The sequence below is a fragment of the Eptatretus burgeri genome, chromosome 3, assembly GCF_056783735.1.
Source record: "Eptatretus burgeri isolate ZD-2024b chromosome 3, Ebu_testis_v1, whole genome shotgun sequence".
NCBI classification, from domain to species: domain Eukaryota; kingdom Metazoa; phylum Chordata; class Myxini; order Myxiniformes; family Myxinidae; genus Eptatretus; species Eptatretus burgeri.
In genome coordinates this window covers 15,648,555-15,670,296 of record NC_140963.1, presented here as the reverse complement: position 1 = coordinate 15,670,296, position 21,742 = coordinate 15,648,555, and the positions used below count along the sequence as shown (strand labels likewise).

Below are 21,742 nucleotides of genomic sequence, written 5' to 3'. Positions count from 1 at the left end.
GCCTTTTTATTTACTTCTTCACTATATATCTTATGTTTATAACTTCTTATTGTATTCATTTTCCTATATTCTTCTTTCTTATTCATCAAACAATTATAATAATTTCTAAAAGTTATTGATTTCTTTATTACATATTTCTTTCTTTCTTTCTTTATTGAGCCTGGTGTTGGCTTAGTGGTTAGGGTGGTGGCTTGGGATCCAAGGGTCCTGAGTGGTCCTGAGTTCAAGCCCCGTTGGCTGCTGAATTAACACCAGGGGGTTGACTCAGCCTGTCATCCTTCCGAGGTTGGCGAAATGAGTACCAGTGTACTGGTCCTGGTGTATGCCCCAGTTAGAATAGGTGTACCATATCCCTGTGTGTCGTAAGAGGCGACCAGGGTTGGCGTCAGGAAGGGCATCCGGCCATAAAACATTGCTTCAAGAAAAAGCCAAACCCCTGCACAGCAGGGAAAAATGGCTGTAAAAATGGTCATTACATATTTCTTTATTCCCTTTAACCTTTTATCAATCTGATCACCATACTTATAAGCATATGCCTTTGCTCTCAATCCAATAAACTCAATCATTACTTTTCCACCCAACTCATCCTTAAACTTACCAATAACCTTTTCATTCTTTTTTGAAAATAACTCACTCTTCTTACTAAAATGACTTGTATCATATACTCCAATATTTTTCTTCATATCTTTATAAACATCGTCAGTTTTTATATCCAGAATAAAACTATAAGTGTCCAATTCAACACAACAATGAAACATTTTCACCATACTCTTTCTTTAAGTCATTATACAAATAATCATACATCAATATCTTTGATAAATCAAGAACTGCTGTTCCAATATAAATTGGTTTATCCATGACAATACTTTCCTTTTTCACATGAATAGCAGAAAAGTTCTCTGAAAAAACCTCTTCTCTCTGAAAACTTGGTTTATTTATCAATCTCGAAGCTTCTTTCCAAGATGTTGCAAATCTAATGTTTTGCCTGTTTCTAACATTCTCCATTGTCTTTCCAAAGACAGCATTATTCATCAATTTATAGAATTCCCCTTCAAATTTTACTTTTGTATTTGTTCTCATATCTGTATTGAATTTAATATACTTTTTCATCCAAGGACTTTGTTTAAATTTTAAAACTCTATGAATTTTAGCTACTCTCAACCCAGCAGATAAATATTGTCTCAAGTTCCTTTGATGCAAAACATATCCCTCTTTATCATAGAATGTTGTTAATAACTTTTCTGTTGATTTACCTTTAATATTAAAACTTTTATGATAATCACTTAACCATTCTTTCTTTGGGGTTTCTTTCTCACATGCAAAAGGAAGATCTTTATGCTTATTATGAAGATCACTCGGGTACCTCAAATCAACTTCAAAATAATAACCTTCTTCCTCCTCATTCAATTCCTCTTGAGAAGAAATAACAATATTCATCAAAGCCTTTTCATAATCCTTTTCTTCCACCCACTCTAATTTACCATAAGGCAGAGATTGAGACATTGCCCATCCATACAAATTATTAGCATCAAAGTACATCAAATAATTACTATCTTTTTCACTCTCATAATTTGGAAGATATTTATTATTTGCTTTAGCATATCTTTTTGAACAAACTTGTGATATTCCACCTCTCTTAGACTTCTCAATCATCAAAAGCATATCTACATCATTGACTAAATCTATATCTTGTTTTGTCATTTTCAACATTGCACTCCAAGCTAAACCAGGAGCTGTGAAATAGTGGGCAGGATCTAATCCATAACAATTTTTATTTTGACAGAGTGATCGAAAAGCTTCAAACACATCAGCTAACAATAAAACATCTGTTTTTAGATACAAATCATGATATTCTCCAAGGTTCTTTATCTTAAATATTTTCCAAATTTCTTGTGCGTGTTTATATTCCTTATCACTTATCTCTTCTTCATAAAGGTTATTATAGAAACTTTCTTTTGAAGGAAGTTGTGTTTCTTTAAATCTCATAAATGAATCCATATAACCATAAGGATAAATTCCCTTACTTGTAAGAATTTTCTCTTTACTTTGAATTTCATTCCTTGTTTCAATTTCCTCTCGAGTTAGAATTCCCTCTTTAATCAGAATTTCATCTATAATCAGAATTTCCTCTTTAGTTAGAATTTCATTCTTTGTTCGAATTTTCTGTATAATTAGAATTTCATCTCCAGTAATAATTTCTTCATTAATTTCCTCATTAATTAGAATTTCCTCTTTACTTTGAATTCTCTCTTTAATCAGAATTTCCTCTTTAGTTAGAATTTCCTCTTTTGGAAAGAATGAATTAAGATTTGGAAAAGAGCCCGTGGAGCTTAGATTTGATGCGAGGTTAGTGGTGTTCCCATTAAGTTGTAAGAATCAAGAAACCGAATACGAGTTATAGGTTTTGTGAATATCATTTTTGTAAATGAAATATACTTTTGACTTGTGTTTGTTATGGCAGAAATATTCCCTGGTGTATTTGAAAGTTCATTTATAAAGAGATGTGTATCATAGTTGGCGCTGTTGTGAAGAAAGACTGGAATAAAAGAAGGTAATTTATAATTAAGATTACAACAGGAATGAGCGGGACCTCTATATTTACCAGTAAGATGACAATGATCCCTAACTTTAGACTCCACAATTTCCTCCTCACAAATATGACAGATATTGTTCGTTCTAATTTCTAATTTTTCTTCTTTGGTTAATTTCATTGGTTCATTTGTTTCTTTCATTAATTTAGTTAGTCTTATACAATCCTTTTCTAATCGTTTTCCAAACTCTTGTGAAGCATTTTTTCCACTATAATGTTCAAGTTTATTATACTTTTCTCCAACAGATGATTTGATATAATAACAGAAACCACAAGGAATATGTTTTTGATATTTATTTGTAAATGATTCTTTTGGATTAGGAGAAGCAGTATTTATCTTTTTAAGGATACACTCAAAATCAGCGTATATCACAAATGGGTGCATGATAGATTTATTATAATCTTCAAAAGAAATCTTTTCACCAGGTTGAGACATTGTAATTACAGCTGATTTATGATTACTACAATATTTTGAATGTTGTTCTCATCGTTCTTTTGTATGAAATGAATTAAGACATCGCTTACAAGGATATATTTTGTTTGCTGTTCTGAATACCTGAGAAGAGATTAATCTTGATAAATTATTGATGTATGTGTAATGTGAATTCTTTCCAACACTAAAATATAAAAGATCAATGTGTGTTTCTTCATTTTTATAGTTGTTTGAAATTTTTAATATTTGAACTTTGTATCCGTTAATCCATATACATTAATAGAAAGATTATTCTTTTTCTCAAATTTAGGAATATCTGTTAGTGGTATTGGGAATTTAAAATCTTTAATGTCCAAGGTATTCTCATATTTCATATATTGTTTTACTCTTTCTGAATTACATTTTAGTGGATGTAAGTGAGCAAGAACAGACCAGAGAAAACATTTATTATCATTATTCTTAATATTAACAACTGCCTTCTTTCGTTTTATTTCATTTGGTAATTCAATATAAGAAGAAGCTTTAAGAGGGTTTGATTTTGGAATGTGTATATCTAAAAAGATGATTTTTTTAATATTGAATCCACTTCCTACCACTGTGTTATCAACATCCTCCTCTTGTCTTGATAGTTCTTCATAAACCCCACTATTCAAAAAATCTTGAAATGATGTTATAAAATGAAGATCTGTTCTCATATAAGGAGTTTGTTCTTCATCTTGTCTTTTCATATTCATTTTCACTCCCGTATAAAACTTTAAAGTTTTCATTTATTTTAATGTCTTTCTAATAACTTTTTCAACATCAGGTTTCACTATTTCAATTGATTCAGCTCTTGATGATGGACCGGGTTCTCCAAATTGAAAAATCCTTATTTTTATATGCCCTTTAAATGCCCCATCAGTGTTTTCAATATAATAGTCTCCCTTTACTTTAAACTCATTTTTCTTGTGTTTTTGTGATTGAAGATGTCTATTATAACTACTCTTCAAAACATCCTTTGAGCAGATATCACAATGTTTTCTTTCCAACTCAAGAGGAGATATTTTATGAAATAGATGAAATGTGTGTTTGTTGGTTCGGAGGTGTTTTCTATAATGTTTATATTCGTGATTACAAACATCGCAGTACGTTGTATTCACCATATTTATGTAATAAAACTTTGCTTAAACTAAAATTTTCTTGATGAAAATTTCGTTTATTTTACAGGTGAATCTGTGCTTAAACTAAAATTTTCTTGATGAAAATTTCGTTTATTTTTCAGGTGAATCTGTGCTTAAACTACAATTTTCTTGATGAAAATTTCGTTTATTTTACAGGTGAATCTGTGCTGAAACGAAAGTTTTCTTGATGAAAATTCCGTTTATTTTACAGGTGAATCTGTGCTTAAACTAAAAAATTTTGATGAAAATTTCGTTTATTTTACAGGTGAATCTGTGCTTAAAACCATTTTATCCTCGAACATTTTCACTTAATAAATACAATATTTCAAGACACAAAAGACAAGTTTCAATCAATCTCTTCATTTGTTAAAGATACTGAGAAATATGTCAAGGATGTAAAATTGAACAAAGATAAATATAACAACTCTTGGATAAAAACAATTATGGTGGATATGATGAGTTCTTTAATTTACTTCAGTGGAAGGGCTTTTAGTATACCTGGAAGAACATCAATTAAGGTATCTCTAACAAAAGTTTCTCCTCTCCTTCTGGCAATATATTCAAAACGAGAAAAAGCAATGAAACAAGAAAAGGTATCAAAAAATAAAAACCTTATGGATGAAGCTTTAGAAAGAAAAGATAAGACCATCTGTAATATGCAAGGAGAAATTTGTATTTTTTTCAACAACCCTAAAGATATAAATCCTGATGAAATAAAGGATGTTAATATATCAGGTGAAATGACATTTCGTTCAATTGTAGTTAAGGATCATTTTAAAATTACCTTTAATATAAAAAATGTAGCAGTTGAATCTGTTAATGAAAAAATGTATATAGATATCGATGGTAATGTTTTTTCTACTAATTAAATCTGAGTCAATATTCAACTGAAGATTTTGAAGATTATGAGAGTGATAATGATACCGAGAGTTTGCATTCAAACGATAGTTATGACACCGAGAGTTTGTGTTCAAACGATAGTTATGAAAGTATAGATGATTCTGAAAGTATCGAAGATGATATCGAAGATGAATTTCAGTTTAAGTAAAGTTTTACTTTATAAATATGAATAGCTTACTCCATTTTGAGCCTCTTGAATTCCATGATTCTCCATATGACAAATTTGAGAATTGCCCTGCGTGTGAAATACGGGGATTAAACACAGAGTCAAAAGCCTATAAGCAATGTATATTCTGTGATTATCTTCTAATTAATGATAATCAAAAATATAAAAAGGAAAATAATTCTTTTAGATTTACACCAAAAATGAATTACTTTACAAGATCGATTGGAGAAATGAATGTAAAGTACGAGGGTGATAACACACCTTTCCTTACAAGGGAAGAAACTGAACGTATTAGAGAAATGTTCAAAGGATTGTTGTTATATATTATTCATGGATGTGATTTTCAGGGAAATATCAACACAAGATATTGCATAAATAAAATAATGGATTATCTTGAAATTAAACCTGAACTTAGGATAAAATATAGAGTTTCGAAAAAAGCCAATAATAAATTAAATAACCTGTTTTCCAAATATATAAATGAATGATTTTTTACCCATTTGGGAAAATAAGATAAAATTTGACAACCATAAAAATCTCCCAAATTCATTAAGATGCCTCATAGTTGATTCAAGTGGATGTGGAAAAACCTGCTTACTTTTAAAGATGCTCCTCACTCCCAACTTTTTAGATTATGATAATTTAATAATTTTCACAAAGTCGAGTTTTCAACCAGAGTATCAACTACTCTCACAAGGTTTTAATGTTGGTCTTCAAAAAGAAGATAAAATCGGTTTATTTAAACTTCAAAAAAACCTAAATGATTATAACATTGAAGATATAATACAACTATTTTGTGATACACAGAGATGTAAAAAGAAATCAAAACCGATAACTTGTATTCTTAGTGATAATACGGATGATATACCGTCTCCCCAAGATTTGGATAAATCCAAAAAGAACCTCGTTGTCTTTGATGATTGTGTTAATGAGAGAAACCAAACGGTAATGGACAGCTACTACACAAGAGGGAGACATTCTTCTTGTAATTGTATTTATCTTAGTCAATCGTACTTTCAACTACCTCGTCGTTCCATCAGAAACAATGCTAATACTTTTATTTTATTCAAGTTAAATTCAATAGTTATAAACAATTTTTGGAGAGACAATTGTTCTACATTATGTAGTAAAAAGGAATTTGGGGATTACATGAAACACACGACTGAAAAATATAAATATATTGTTGTGAAACAAGATGAGATATTAAATGATATTTTTCAATAAATAAATGGATGCGAAAGAAAGAGCAAGAAGATTTAGGGAACATCAAGAGTTGGTTTCAAAAGTTGTAAAACAACAGGAAGACAAAGAAGAAACGCAGACAAAAACTAACGGGTGAAGAAGCATTTGAAAGAAAACAAGAAAAAAATTTTAAACCACTTTTAAAAACTTCCCAAGAAAAAATTATAGATGTTTCCACAGTTCCCACAATAAAATATACTCCTAAAAAACTTCAAATGTTAAAAGATTTTGATCAAATGACGGAGGAAGAATTAGAGCATTTGGGAGAATTAAAGGTATATGATGATGAAGGTTTATTTCAACAACTGGAAGAGATGAATCGACCCCCTGATTATATTGTGAATGCTCTTCAAAACAATGAATATTCAGCGGATTCAAAAACCAAAGCAGGACTCATTACAACAGAACAACCAGCAATATTTCATCTTGTTCAAGAAAAGTTATTGATATTTAATGATGAATTAAGGTTCTTGGGTTCTGCTCAATCCCCTGTTAAACTAACTCCGAGATTAATGTTTCTTCTCACAAAAGATGGAAGACAAGGTTCAACTGTGAGGGATGAATCAAAGTATATTGATAAACCATTGGATTTGAAAAATAATGATGATAGAGTATATATTGATCTGCTGAACACTCTAAATTATAGGGTTAGTATTTCTAGTAAAAGTAGGAAAAATGAGAAGGAGAAACACATTATTCAGGCTTTAAGTATCCTTGGTTCAGGTATTAGTTTTCTTCCAAATGACCCATCACAATTAGTTAATAGACTGTTATTGTTGTTAGGCAGTAATAAGGCTGGAAATAACAATTGTTTTAATGAAGCATCAGCCATTTTAGACCAGTTGATGAACATGAAAATAATTAATAAATATCAATATAAAGACATTTTATCTCATATTAAATAAGATGAGAAGCACAATCCTTAGTTTCAATTTCACAACAAGCGACCACACATCTTCATTCCCATACCCACTACAACTTGACACAACAAAAGAATATGAGGCATCTTTATTGTCCATGGAAACTTGTAATACCTTATTTAATATAACCGAGAAAAATGACAAGTTTAGTTAAAATCCAGGAAATGGATACAAAACGATAACAGTCTCACCCGGAGCATATGAGATTTCTCAAATATCTTCCGAAATTGCTCGTCTTCTGAAAGAACAGGGTGATGAACCAAAAAATATTGTTATAGACATTCAAAAACATACTTCAAAATCAACGATTAAAGTTAAAAATAACTACAAGGTTGATTTCACAATTGATAATTCATTTAGAGAGTTATTGGGTTTCTCAAAAATGATTGAAACTAATGGGACGTTTTACAGTGATAATGTCATTCAAATATCCTCAGGAATAAATTTGGTGTTAATTCACTGTGATTTGATTGATGGTGCTTATAATGATGGAAAAAAACAAATACAATATTTTCATTCAGCACATACTCAACCCCAATTGGTTATAAATTCAATATGGAACCCAAAAATTTGGTTTATCTCCCTGTGTCAGGAAAAACCATACACAGAGTAAATTTTAGGATAACCGACCAAGATAATCGTATGATTTCTTTTAATGGGGAAGTTATATCCATCAGAATTCACCGACGTGAAGTTTTCCAAGAAATAAATACGATGGTTATTGTGAGGAAACACGAGTTAGGAAAATATAAAATAATTACAGGGGATGGGATGTTCCTTTTCCCCATACCACAAGGGTGAAGGTATGTATCTTGGTGGAGTATACTATAAACCTAAGAGACAAAGGGGTGTTGGACATCAATTTAGAGGAGATGGGATAATTGATACTCTCATGGGTATTGGTTCAACTATTCTAAAACATAAAGATCTAATTGGTTCAACTGCTTCCGCTGTGGGAAATGTAGCAGGTGCTGTAAAGAGCATAAAAGATGCCCAGAAGGAATCTCATAAATTACAAGCAATAAAAGAAATTAAGAAAGGCAAAACTCAGTTGTCCCCCCAAGAACGACAGAAAATAATTCGAATACTTGGATCAGGGTTTCAAAAGTTTTAACATCTTTTTTTCCTAAATAAATACAAGTATGGAAGCAATTGATAGTATCCATGATTTGGATGATACTATTATTATCTCAAACTCCACTAAAAAAGAAGATTACTTCAAGGTAAATGCAATAACTGGAACAGACTGGAATACGAATGCTACAAAAAGTTTTGAAATAAATAATCAACAAACCTATTTGAATCTCTCCAAAAGTTTCTTGTTGTGTAAATTTAAATTCTCTAAAGCTGGGAATAACACAAACGCTACACTTGTAAATTATTTCTTCTGGAAAATGTTTGATAGTGTGCGTTTGTATATTGGAACACAAGAAGTTGAAGCGGTTGATTATGTCTCTGCTGTATCTGAAATGATGAAATTTACACTCTATACATTCAGTGATAGAATGGGAAAGGGGTCTGTCAAAGGTTTTATTCCTGATATGTCAATGGGAACAACCACAGACCCTGGATATACTCAAAGGAAAGGAGCGTATAATGATGATACAAAAGCAGAAAATAGTTTTACTGTGGCAGTTCCTCTTAAAGGTATATTTGGATTTTGTGATCATGATAAAGTTCTGTATGGTCTTAAAATTAGATTTCAACTACAAAGGAATGATAATGAAAATAGATTGCTTTTTGGTGTTGGTAATGCTTTTGGTGATCAGAATAAATTTGTAATTGAGGAAATGAGTTGGTATATCAGTGAATATACTCCTAATCTTAAAACAGAAGAGATGTTGAATAGAAGACTTAACTCAAAGAAACCACTCAGTGTATCATACCTCAAAAGAAGATGTCAACACGTTAAACTCAACCAAACTACTTGCACGTGGAATTTGGGTGTTCTGGAAGGAAAGCCACGATACCTGTGGATCATTTTTAAACAGCCAGATGGTGATACTGCGACTGATAAGAATAATGCATTGAGTGATAATGCTAAGGTGAAACAACTTCGCGTTTCTCGAGATGGAACATTTTATCCACGAGATAGATTGGAAATTAATGGTGAAAAAAAAGATTTTGCTGAAGCATACAAGTCTTACCAAAAGGTGTGTGAAAGTAATGGAAATAAAGAACCTATTTTGGATATGACAGCATTTAAAAGTTTGTATACAATCTATGCGTTTGACCTGAGCGCTCAAAAGGAAACTATAAAGTCTAATCGAGTGGATACTTCCCTATACATTGAAAGAGGAGAGAGTGAAGAAGTTGATACATATTGTTTGCTTTTGGAAGAAACAGAATTACAGATTAATACAGATAATGGTGTGATGATTAGTCTCACATAATTTTTTGTTAAATAAATGAGTGGCAAAGTACCAACTGGGGTATATGTTAATCAAATCAATCTTCATAAACTATCATCTTGTGTTCAAAATCAAAAGCCTTGTACGATTAACGTTAATACAATTCAGAGAAAAGGAGCAGTAAGAATTGATGTTTTGCTCACAAGAGAACAGGTTAAAATCTTGAATGACACTGACTCACTTAAAATTAAAATGACAAAACTAATGTTGAAAAAATATTCAATAAGAGAGACGAGTGGAGGATTTCTCCCATTTATAATTCCTTTATTTGCTGGTTTAAGTGCGGTTGGAGCATTGACGGGTGGTATTTCAACAGCGGTGAAAACTTCCAACGAAAGGAAGGCTCAACTCCAGGCTCAAAAAGAATTGGAAAGACATAACAAAGAGTTGGAGAAACAAATTAGTAGAAGTGGTGTAATTGTAGATTTTGCTGAAAAACTTGAAGGTCTGTCTGATAAAGTGAGATTGTTAGTTGGAGATATGCTTTCTTCTATAGCACAAGCAGGTGTAAAATTAACGAAAAGAGGTAATGGATTATATCTTTCTAATAAATAAATGAGCATTGATGAGTGGTTTAAAGAATTTGGAAAGAATACAACATCAAATTTACAACTTGTCAAATATTGTAAGAAATTAAAAATTCATAATGTGGTTATTTGTATGAGAGATGAATTAACAAATGTGCCGAAACATACAAAGAATATTATTATGAACTTCGAAGATAATAATTGGAACGGTTCTCATTGGGTTTGTATTTTTAATTGTCAAGACAAATATTATTTTGATAGTTTTGGTCTTCCACCACCTGTTGAAGTCATAAAATTCTTCCAGAATGGTGTTTATCAAATATTTCAAGTCCAAGAATTAAATTCCAAGTGTTGTGGTCAATTATGTCTGTATGTGTTATTTCAACTCAACAAAAATAAAAAATTTTATGATATTATTTTAATCTAATATAAATGACTTATGTTGGTAAAGATGGTTCTATCTTTGGTGTATCGCAAGAACTGGATATTGATTTATCAAATTATTACACAAAGGCACAGGCTGAACGGCATAAATATAGTATAACCAAAAATATTAACATGAAAAATGCTTATAAATTAAAAAAATTATCCAAGCCCGACTGACGCGAATGACTTGGTGAGATTAAGCGATTTATCACAATATATATATCCTTAAATAAAACGGCCGTGTATTCCAAAGATACAGAAGTGTTGATATTATCTCCAGGTCATACAGAATTCACAGTTCGAATTAAAATAAATTTTTATAAAGAAGGGCGTATCGTTTGTATGAGAATAGAACAATGGGGGTATGATATGAATGATTTAGAGTATAATTGGTCATTTAAAATTAACCTCGAAGACCTGGAACAATTAAATCAGTCTCGTAAGGAAGAATATTATCCACTTGGTATTGAGAATGAGTTTTGTGGGGCCACGATTAGTAAACAACAAATAAAAGAATTTAATAAGGGTAAGTATAATAATGGTTTTGTCCTTCTTTATATCATGAAAACAGAAAAAACAGGATTATATATAATAAGTAAGGAAATACAAAATGATTTAACTATGGGAAGATGGGGAGGTGTTTCGTGCCATAATATTATTCTAACATATATTTCTAATACATAAATGACAGCAAGAAGGCTTCAAGAAAATTATCATTTCTGTGTCCAAGCATACCTTCAAGAAAAGGGTATTCGGTATTTTAATAAATATGTTCTACAACATAAGAATGAGGTATTTTCAATAAAAGATTGGCATTATGCTGATGTTGATAAACCGACAACTTTAGATTTAATTAGAATGTTAAATAATGAAAAAATTATGAAGTTAAGAAAAGGTAAGGCTCTTTTAGAAATTCAAAAGAAATTTTATTGGTTTCCTGTTGTAAAAAAAATTATTTTGGATACAGGAATAACATGAAATCCTGATGAATATATGTATGATATTCTATGGGGTGTAAGCGATTCAAGGATAATAAGGGATGAGGAAGGAGTTGAAGAAGAGAGGGAAGAGGAGGAAAAGGAGAAGAGAGAGAGGGAGGAAAGGGAGAAGAGAGAGAAGAGAGAGAGGGAGGAAAGAGAGAAGAGAGAGAGGGAGGAGAGGGAGGAAAGAGAGAGAATGAATAAATATCAAAATATGGAAACCAGTGAGATTAAAAAAAGATTAGGGTTCTTAAAGAAAATAACTCAACCCACCGAGGAGGAAAACAAAGAATTGGCAAGTCTATTTGCAATACTTTCGACAAGACTATTGACATCGACAAGATATGGATTTTAATTCAAGTTTTTCATTTTTTTTTTCTTAAATAAATGGAGGAGAGAGTGAAGGCATTTCTAAGGATTCTTTATGTTTTAAAAATTAAGATTCAAATGTGCATGTTGGAAACTAAAAAGGTTTTTGCACTCTGCAGGAATTTTTCTCATAAATAAATGAGTTATTGTCTCAAATGTAAAAAGAAAACTAATACTAAAAATATTTCATATATTAAAAGTAAAAATAACAGGGTTATACAAAAAGGTATATGTTCGGTGTGTGGTTCAAAAAAAAATCAATTTATCTCCAAACACAAACTAGGAGGAGATATACAAAAGTTTTTATCAGGAAGTAAATTTACAACTACTGGAACACCAGGGGAATTACATCTACCAGGGTATTCTTTCTGTGGTCCAGGCACAAACTTGGATAAAAGATTAGATGAGGCAGACAATCCTAAATCATGGAGTAAACCCATCAATAGAGTTGATGAAGTGTGCATGAGACACGATATTGATTATGGGAATACCACAACGTTGGAAGAAAAGCATGAAGCCGATAGAGAAATGTTGTATAATTTGTCTCTGATACAAAATCCAACCTTGAGAGAAAAAGTTGATAGGTTCATCGTGAAGAAGATGATCAGTGCTAAATTGAAACTTGGACTTGGAAATTCAAAAAACTTGTAAGCTCTAATGACGTCATTAAGATTGAAGAGCAATTAGCTGATGAATTACATAAACCAATATTCACAAAGTTTCAGAGAAGGAAAGTTTATTCCAAGGAAGTAGATTATATCTGGTCTGCTGATTTTATTGAACGCAATCTTGTCAGGTCAGGTTCGATCTGTGACCTGCTACAGGTACCATGTAAACCTGTACTAACCTGTTCCATGGTCGGGTTGTCGGCGACTAAACCGTCTCCCCCACCAGGTTTTCTGGTGAGGAGGGTGTTTGGATATGGACACCCAGCAGGATTAAAAACAAAACCTGTCAAAGGGCGGAGGAGCTCCTTGTGAGCCAACGGCCATCCATATCTAGTGCCCAACTGTGTCTGCGGACGTCCTCCTGCAGTTGGGTTACTTCTTATTAGGAGGTTGGTGGCAGGATTTGCACTCCAGCCACCGTAAAACGCTTCATTCCGCAAAACGCAAAAACGCAAAAAAATCTGAAAACCCACTCCGTGGGAGTACCTCCTGTGCAGCTTCCCTTCGCAGGGCAGCTCACCGGATGATGGGATTGGGGCAAAGCCTTCGGGACCCCCAATCTTTGATAGGAGGGAAACCACGGGGTAACATCCCTGGGTCAGATTGCGGGAGAGTGTGTCGGAGTGGTGCTGAGGTGTCGTCCACCAGACGGCGGTCTCCTTGGGTTAACCTGAGGCGGTCCCTTCGGGTGGGTGCCTGGAATGTCCTATCCCTAAGAGAGGATGATCACCTGTCTCTGTTATCATCTGAGCTCAAGCGTTTGGACATCGGGATTGCAGCTCTCTCTGAGGTTCGGAGACCGGATTGCGGCGAGATAATGGTGGGTGGTTACACCTACTATTGGTCTGGTCGCTCTGATGGTTACCATACCCAAGGAGTTGCTGTAGCTGTGTCCAATAAGCTGACCCCAATGATAATTGAGGTAACACCGGTCAACGAGCGTATTATGAGATTAAGGATTCGTCACTCCTTAGGTGTCATTTCCCTGGTCTCTATTTATGCTCCGACTGAGGCGAGTGATCTTACCGTGAAGGATGCATTCTACGCCACACTCGAGTCTGTGGTTGATCAGTGCCCCAGACGAGATACACTTCTAGTCTTGGGGGATTTCAATGCATCGACTGGAACTGATAGGGATGGTTATGAGGTGTGTGTTGGTCCCCATGGGTCAGGAACTATGAACCAGAATAGCACTAAGTTCCTTGACTTTGCAAGAAGTCATGGACTTAGGGTGGCTGGTTCATGGTTTCAGCGCCCGCAAGCTCATCGCTGGACTTGGTATTCCAACGCTGGCGGTGTGGCAAAGGAGATTGACCATGTCCTCATTGACGGTCGTTGGAGGATGATCCAGAACTGCAGGGTCTACCGGAGTGCTCAGTTCCTCAATACTGACCACAGGCTTGTTGTAGCAACTCTAAAGCTGCACCTTAAATCCTGGAGAATGGTACCATCCCAGCCTAGGCTGGATGTTGCCAAGCTCAGGGATGAGAGAGTAGCTGAGGAGTTTGCGAACAGGCTGAGTGGACACTTGGGGGGTCTGGGTGCTTTGGGGGGTCCTGAAGAGTTGTGGAGCACCTTCAAGACCACCGTCCTTGATGTTGCCGGTGGATGCCTTGGAGTTCACCGCAGGGCAAAGAAGAATTTTGTCTCTCAAGGGACACTGGATACCATTGACCAGAGTCGCAGGGCCAGGCTGAATGGCAGAGCTGAGCTGTTCAGGGAGCTGAGGCGTAAAACTGTACGTGCACTGAGGGTGGACAAGGAGGCCTATGTGCGAGGAATCTGTGAGGGGGTAGAGCATCACCTGTGGACAGGTGATTCTCGTCCCGCTTACAGGGGAATTCGCGCATTACGTTCATCCAAGCCCATCCCTCGGAGCACTGCAGTTCGAGCAGAGAGTGGTAGGCTCTTGACAGAGGAGTCTGAAGTGAAGGCCCGCTGGGCCGGTTACTTTGAGCGGTTGTACCAGGCTGATCCCCCAGCTGTCGAGTTGGACGTCAAGGGTGTTACAATCCCTGTTGCTGACCCTCGAATCAACTGTGGTCCACCATCGCTTGTGGAAACACGGGCTGCGGTGAACCAGTTGAAACGGGGCAAAGCTCCAGGGATCTGTGGCATCCATGCTGAACTTCTCAAGGCTGGTGGAAATGCTGCACTCGCGTCGTTGCATGCAGTTTTGTGCTCTGCCTGGAACACAGGCATCATCCCAACTGACTGGAAGAGGGGCCTTGTTGTCCCTCTCTGGAAAGGGAAGGGTGATCGCCAAGACTGCAACAACTACCGAGGGGTGACGCTGCTCTCTGTGCCGGGCAAGGTCTTTGCTCGGATAATTCTTGATAGGGTTCGCCACCATCTGCTTGAGCACCAGCGTCCAGAGCAGTCAGGCTTTACACCAAAGAGGTCAACGATTGACCGTATCCTTGCTCTTCGTGTCCTCACTGAACGCAGACGAGAGTTTCGGCAGGGGCTGCTTGCAGCCTATGTTGATCTCTGTAAAGCGTTCGATTCAGTGAATCGGGATGTCCTCTGGAGGATTCTTGGTCTTCGTGGGGTGCCACCGAAACTGATCGATCTGATGTCTGAACTCTACTCTGGTACTGAGAGTGCTGTGAAGTGTGGTGGTACCGCCTCTGACTTATTTCCAGTTGTTACTGGAGTTCGTCAGGGATGTGTACTTGCCCCCACACTTTTCAGCACTTGTATGGACTGGATTTTTGGGAGGATGTCGGAGAGATCAAGTTGCGGTGCATCGTTTGGCAATGTCAAGATCTCGGACCTTGATTTTGCAGATGATGCAGTCATCTTTGCGGAGACTTTAGACATCCTCTTGGGGGCCCTCGAGGTGCTGAATGAGGAGTCGGAGCCGTTGGGATTACGGATTTCTTGGGTCAAAACAAAGATCCAGGCTTTCGGTGACATCTTGGATGCTGCTGTCCTGTCTGTGTCTGTTTGTGGTGAGGATGTTGAGGTCGTGGATAGATTCACTTACCTTGGCAGTGATATTCATGTCTCCGCAGGTTGTGAGCCGGAGGTCAATAGACGTCTGGGTCGGGCCTGGGGAGTCATGGATTCACTGGATCATGGGGTGTGGCGCTGCCGGTACCTGTGCGGGAGGACGAAAGTCCGAGTCTTCAGGTCCTTGGTACTTCCAGTCTTGCTCTATGGGTGCGAGACTTGGACTTTGACCAAGGATCTGAGACGGAGACTTAATTCCTTTGGTACCAGGTCTCTTCGGAGAATCCTTGGCTATCGCTGGTCGGATTTTGTGTCCAACGAGCGGTTGCTGAGAGAGACTCGGATGAGATTTGTTACCTGCATAGTCCGTGAGCGTCAGCTGCGGCTGTATGGACATGCGGCTCGTTTTCCTGACGCTGATCCTGCTCACCAGATTCTCTCAGCGAGGGAGTCTCATGAGTGGAGGAGGCCAGTGGGCCGACCACGTGCCTCATGGTTGCAGCAGGTTGACCATCATCTCAAGGAGATGGGGATGGGCCTGGCATCTGCCTGGGGGATGGCCAGACGGAGGCCCCCGGAGTACCGGCGGAAAGTGGACGCAGCGACGCGCTGTTCTGGCACATGCTCCCATACCTGACCTGAATATTGATAAGGGGTACAAGTATGCTTTAACCGTTATTGATTTGAGGAGTAGATACGCATGGGTTGTACCATTAAAAAACAAAACAGGTAATACTCTTATGTTAGCCTTTCAACAGATATTTAATAAAAGTAAGAGAAAACCTAAAAAATTGTGGACTGATGAGGGTAGAGAGTTTTATAACAAGACATTTATGAATTTTCTAAAAAATAACAGTATTACATTATACAGTACCTTTAATGATGGGAAGGCAGTTGTTGTTGAACGTTTTAATCGTACCTTAAAAGAGAGACTATATAAAAAATTCACACAACTCGGTTCACAACAATGGTCATCTTTTATTCAGGATATTGTGGATAAGTATAATGACACGGTTCACACGTCAACAAATATGAAACCATCAGAAACATTTACAAAATTAAAATATGAAAAAGAGATTAATGTCAGAAAACCTAAGTTCAAAGTTGGTGATATCGTAAGAATATATAGGTGGAAATCTCATTTTGAAAAGGGTTATACTAAACGATGGACGAACGAACTTTTAAAAATTGTTGATGTAATAGATACGGTTCCTTGGACTTATAAGATACATGATTTGGAAGGGGAAGAGATTTTAGGTTCATTTTATTCACAGGAATTACAAAAGACAAAGATAAATTGAAATTTTTTGACTCAGCCCCTTTTTGACTCCGCCCACACAAAACCCACCCACATAAACCCCACCCCACACAAGCTCCACACAAAAACTCCACCCCACACAAGCTCCACACACACAAACCCCACACAAGCTCCACCCATATTCATCATATTCACATAATTAGTGATTAGTTAATTAGTTCCCCACACACAACATGTTTATTTAATTAAAAAATTATCCACCCATCCACACAAGCTCCACTCATCCACCCATCCACCCATCTCTCCACCCATCCATTTATCCACACAAACCTCATCCACATAAGCCTCATCCACATTCACCCCTCCCACATAAACCCTGCCCACACAAGCCCCACCCACATAAACCCTGCCCACATAAACCCTGCCCACATAAACCCCTCCCACACAAGCTCCACCCACATAAACCCTGCCCACACAAACCCCACCGAAGCCCCGCCCACACAAGCCCCACCCACATAAACGCCCTCCCACAAGCCCCGCCCACACACGCCCCGCCCACACAAGCCCCACCTACGCCCCGCGCACATGAACCCCACCCACACAAGCACCTCCCACACAAGCCCCACCTCCCTCATCCCCCCTGTGCGCCCCCACCTTTGACCCACCACCTCCCTCATCCCACCCCCACCCTTCCCCACACACACACATGGGGAGGGGAGGGGTGGGATGAGGGGGTGATGGGTCGTTGGGGGAGCGCACCTACCCCCCCTCCCCCCTCCCTCCCTCTCCTTCATGTCTTGATTCTTTTTTGAAATTCAAAATCAAGTAATTGTAAACAAAACCAATATAATTAATCAAAATTGAAAATATTAAATATTCATTTGCGAGAATGTATAATCTTTCCCAGCAATCTTCTTCAGATGTCTTGTGATTTCGAAACTCAGACTCCTCTTCTGTTTTGAAACAAAAAGTGGATAATAATTAGGTTTTATAAAGATAATTACATGGTAATATGAGTAAGCCTGGTGTTGGTTGTAAGTTCAAGCCTCGTTGACCACTGAATTAACACACCAGGAGGCCGACTCAGCCTGTCATCCTTCCAAGGCCAATAAAATGAATTCCAGTGTACTGGCAAAACCGCGTCCAAACTAATGATGCAACCAACATAAGGCGACATTCCAAAGAGAGAGTGATATTAATAAAAGAATAAAATAACAAATAACTAAATAATAATTCTGAAACATTTACCTCCAGAAAATCACGTGTTGTACCAAATTGCTTCAACAGCTTATGTTGTGTGATCGAGCTGAAAAAAAATAAAATAATGAGTCAAGGGTATAGATGGAGAGACAGACAGAGAGAGGTAGGTAGAAAGACAGACAGAGAGAGATACAAAGAGACAGACAGGGAGAGATAGAGAGAGACAAACAGACAGGGAAAGAGACACACACACACGCACGCACGCACGCACACGCACGCACACGCACACGCACACACACACACACACACACACACACACACACACACACACACACACACACACACACACACACACACACACACACACACACACACACACACACACACACACACACACACACACACACACACACACACACGTGTCTCACCATTGGTTTAATTCATTCGAGATCAGAGGCCGTGATAAGACTTCGTACCAGTCATTATAAATGTTTTTCAATTCTCTTCTAAAATCATTGACCTCTTCAATAAGAGCATTCATTTGATGCACCTCATCGTGATATGTAAACTCCACTTCTTCCAAGGACCTGCCAGGAAAAAATATATATTTTCGCATTATCACGATTTAATTTATAATCAATTGCTTCATCGTTCAAAGAGGAAACCAGACACAAACTTACCAACTTTGTAGTGAGCTGTCATCTTCATCGGAAGAGAGCGAGTCCATGTCTCAGTTTTTTTTTACCATTGGTACAAGATGGCAAAAAGATCAGAGGCCGTGATAAGACGTCGTGTCAATCATTAAAAATGTTTTTCAATTCTCTTCTAAGATGATTGACCTCTTCAATAAGAGCATTAATTTCATGCACCTCGTCATGATATGTAAACTGCTCTTCTTCCAAGGACCTGCCAAGAAAAAAAAAATATCAGAATTATCACGATTTAATTTATAATCACTTGCTTCATCGTTCAAATAGGAACCCATCCACAAGCTTACCAACTTTGTGTTGAGCTGTTTTGTTCGCGGAAGAAAGATCGCTCATGTCTCAGTTGTAAAAATGAAAATCCCGTCTGGCAGAAACTTTGTCTGGCGAATCACTTATAAGGCAACGATGAGGAGATTGCTTAATCATCGGGTGTGGCCACAGGAAATGACGCTTCGGGCGAGACAGCTTGGAAAATAACTGGGCGATATATTCTCAAATTGTATGAATCATTTTCAAAACATACTGAAAATGCCCTAAAATGATTTTGATTAAACTTATGTTTAAAAGCCTGTTAGTGTTCTGAGATAAAATATAAACACGAGGCCTTGTCTCACAGAATAGTTCCTATTTTTTCACAGCATGACTGTCCAAAAACACTTCCTCATTTTCACAGCACGACCGTGTCAAAAAAAACACTTCCTCATTTTCATGGCACGAACTGAAAACATTTGAAACAAAACTTTTTTATGGCGTGGTTTATGCACAAAAATGATTTGCAACTCAGGAGGTGGCCAGATGAGATCATTAAGAGAAGTTTATCATTTCGTAATGGCACAAAAGGGGTATCTTAAAAAATATAAAGATTCAAATGTTTTGTTTTTCAATATTTTAGATGGGGATTATTGTGCAAAGAAAATTAAACTATTGAAGGAATTTGAGAATGAACAAATGTTTATAGGTTCAATGAGTGAGCTAAACAATATGCATCGGTTATTTGATAAAGAGTGTCCCGAGGCTTAGACGTTTCAGATATTTCTTTAGAATCACCTTTAACAAATCACATTACGACTTTACTACTTGAACAAATCTTTATCTTGTTGCATAGGTAATTTGAATAGAGAGCCCCTAGGTTAAAAGGGGAGACAAATAAATATACCTTGGGCTAAAAAGGGGATTTATTTTTTAGGGAAAAAAAAGAAAAAATTCATCGCTGAAAATCCCCCATTCATTTACATGGGGAAAAGTGAGCCAGAATCAGTATTCTTACCCTACTGGCAGCCATAGTGTGTAAGTTGTAGGTGGAGTCAGGCGAACTGTCTAACCAATGGGTGGAATCCAGACACACGGACAGTTCCTCTGATGGTATAGTTTTTTTTAATTTTGATGAATATTCATTATTCTGCAAATTAGTTAATTAACACAACATTGGTTTTTAAAGGGTAAAAGGTAACCTCTTGGTGCAGTTTTGTTATTCTATCTTAAAAATTTAATGAGATGTGCTGTTTTTTTTTCTTGCCAAAACGAAGTTTTTGCAACATATGTTAGTCAGCTTGTATGTTTTTTTTTTGTTTGTTTGTTTGTTTGTCTGTAATCACGGATAAAAAATTCTGCAGAGCACAGTTATCATCGGAAATTTTTGTAACTTCGCATATCAGAGGCCTATAGAGGTCCCTTTCAGTGCACAAAATTTTGAAGGTCAAGGTCAAAGGTCAAGGTCACTTTGGCGCAAATCAGGGGAGTCGACGAAACCCTTTATTTTTTGAGTAATTTTGATCGGATCGTCTTCAAACTTCATGGGAATATAGTTCATGGTCTGGCGCTCAGCTGATTAATTTTTGGTGGCGATTGGCCTTGACCTTCATTTGTTTGTTTTTTTTGGTTTGTAATCACGTTTCAATCACTCTGCAGAGCACAGTTATCATTGGAAATTTTTGTAACTTCGCATATCAGAGGCCTATAGAGGTCCCTTTCAGCGCATAAAATTTTGAAGGTCAAAGGTCAAGGTCACTTTGTCGCAAATCAGGGGAGTCGACGAAACCCTTATTTTTTGAGTAATTTTGATCGGATCGTCTTCAAACTTCATGGGAATATAGTTCATGGTCTGGCGCTCAGCTGATTAATTTTTGGTGGCGATTGGCCTTGACCTTCATGGTTAGCGCCTCAGGTCAAACATATTTGACCCCAAGGTCAAATTTTCCAGTTTTAGGAACCATATCGTGTAGTACCTCAAATTGAACACCTCGATGAATGCTTTCTTGATATGTCAAGCTTGAGACATTATGACGTCATTTGGTGACGTTATGAGGAAAGAGCATATTTTTCATGGTTACTCTGTAGAACGATTCTCATCGGAATCTCTTGTAGGCAGATATTCCTCAAGGAGTCGCTCCTGGTGGATGGCAGCTCTGTTCACCTCAGTGTGACCTTAAAGAAGTCACACGTGGTCACCTTTTGGCAAGATAGGGGTCACCCTGCGGGTGACATTGGTTTATTTTTTTTTTGTATACATTGTCGACACTTGTATGAGAGCTAACACACAATGCACAGCAAAAGCGGGGGGGGGGCATGAGACAAGAGGGGCGGGAGAGGGAAGGACAAAACAGTGGGGAACAGAGCCATTCGGAGATCTGTGGCAGGAAGAGGGATGGGGTGGGGAACACCGGGTATACAAGATGGACATTACAGGGACTTTCAGGAAGGAAAGCAGGGAATTTGAAGGAGGTCGGCTTGGGGTAGATTAACGGGGGTAGAAAAGATCATGGTTTTGGATGGGGGAAGATATGAGGTGGTGGTGAACAGCCGTTTTGAAGGCCTGGAGGGAAAAATGGGA

At 37.0% G+C, this 21,742-nt stretch overlaps 2 long non-coding RNA genes across 3 annotated transcripts in view; one reads left to right on the top strand and one right to left on the bottom strand.

Annotated features, from left to right (window-relative positions):
• Positions 1-21,742, top strand: part of LOC147029438 (uncharacterized) — a 54,996-nt gene that overhangs the window by 11,934 nt on the left and 21,320 nt on the right. The window lies entirely within an intron of this gene.
• LOC147029439 (uncharacterized) lies at positions 17,887-21,069 on the bottom strand. Its single transcript, XR_015055720.1, has 3 exons — positions 18,886-21,069; positions 18,634-18,792; positions 17,887-18,311 (listed from the first exon to the last, which is right to left on the bottom strand). It is a non-coding gene; the product is annotated as an uncharacterized LOC147029439 (long non-coding RNA).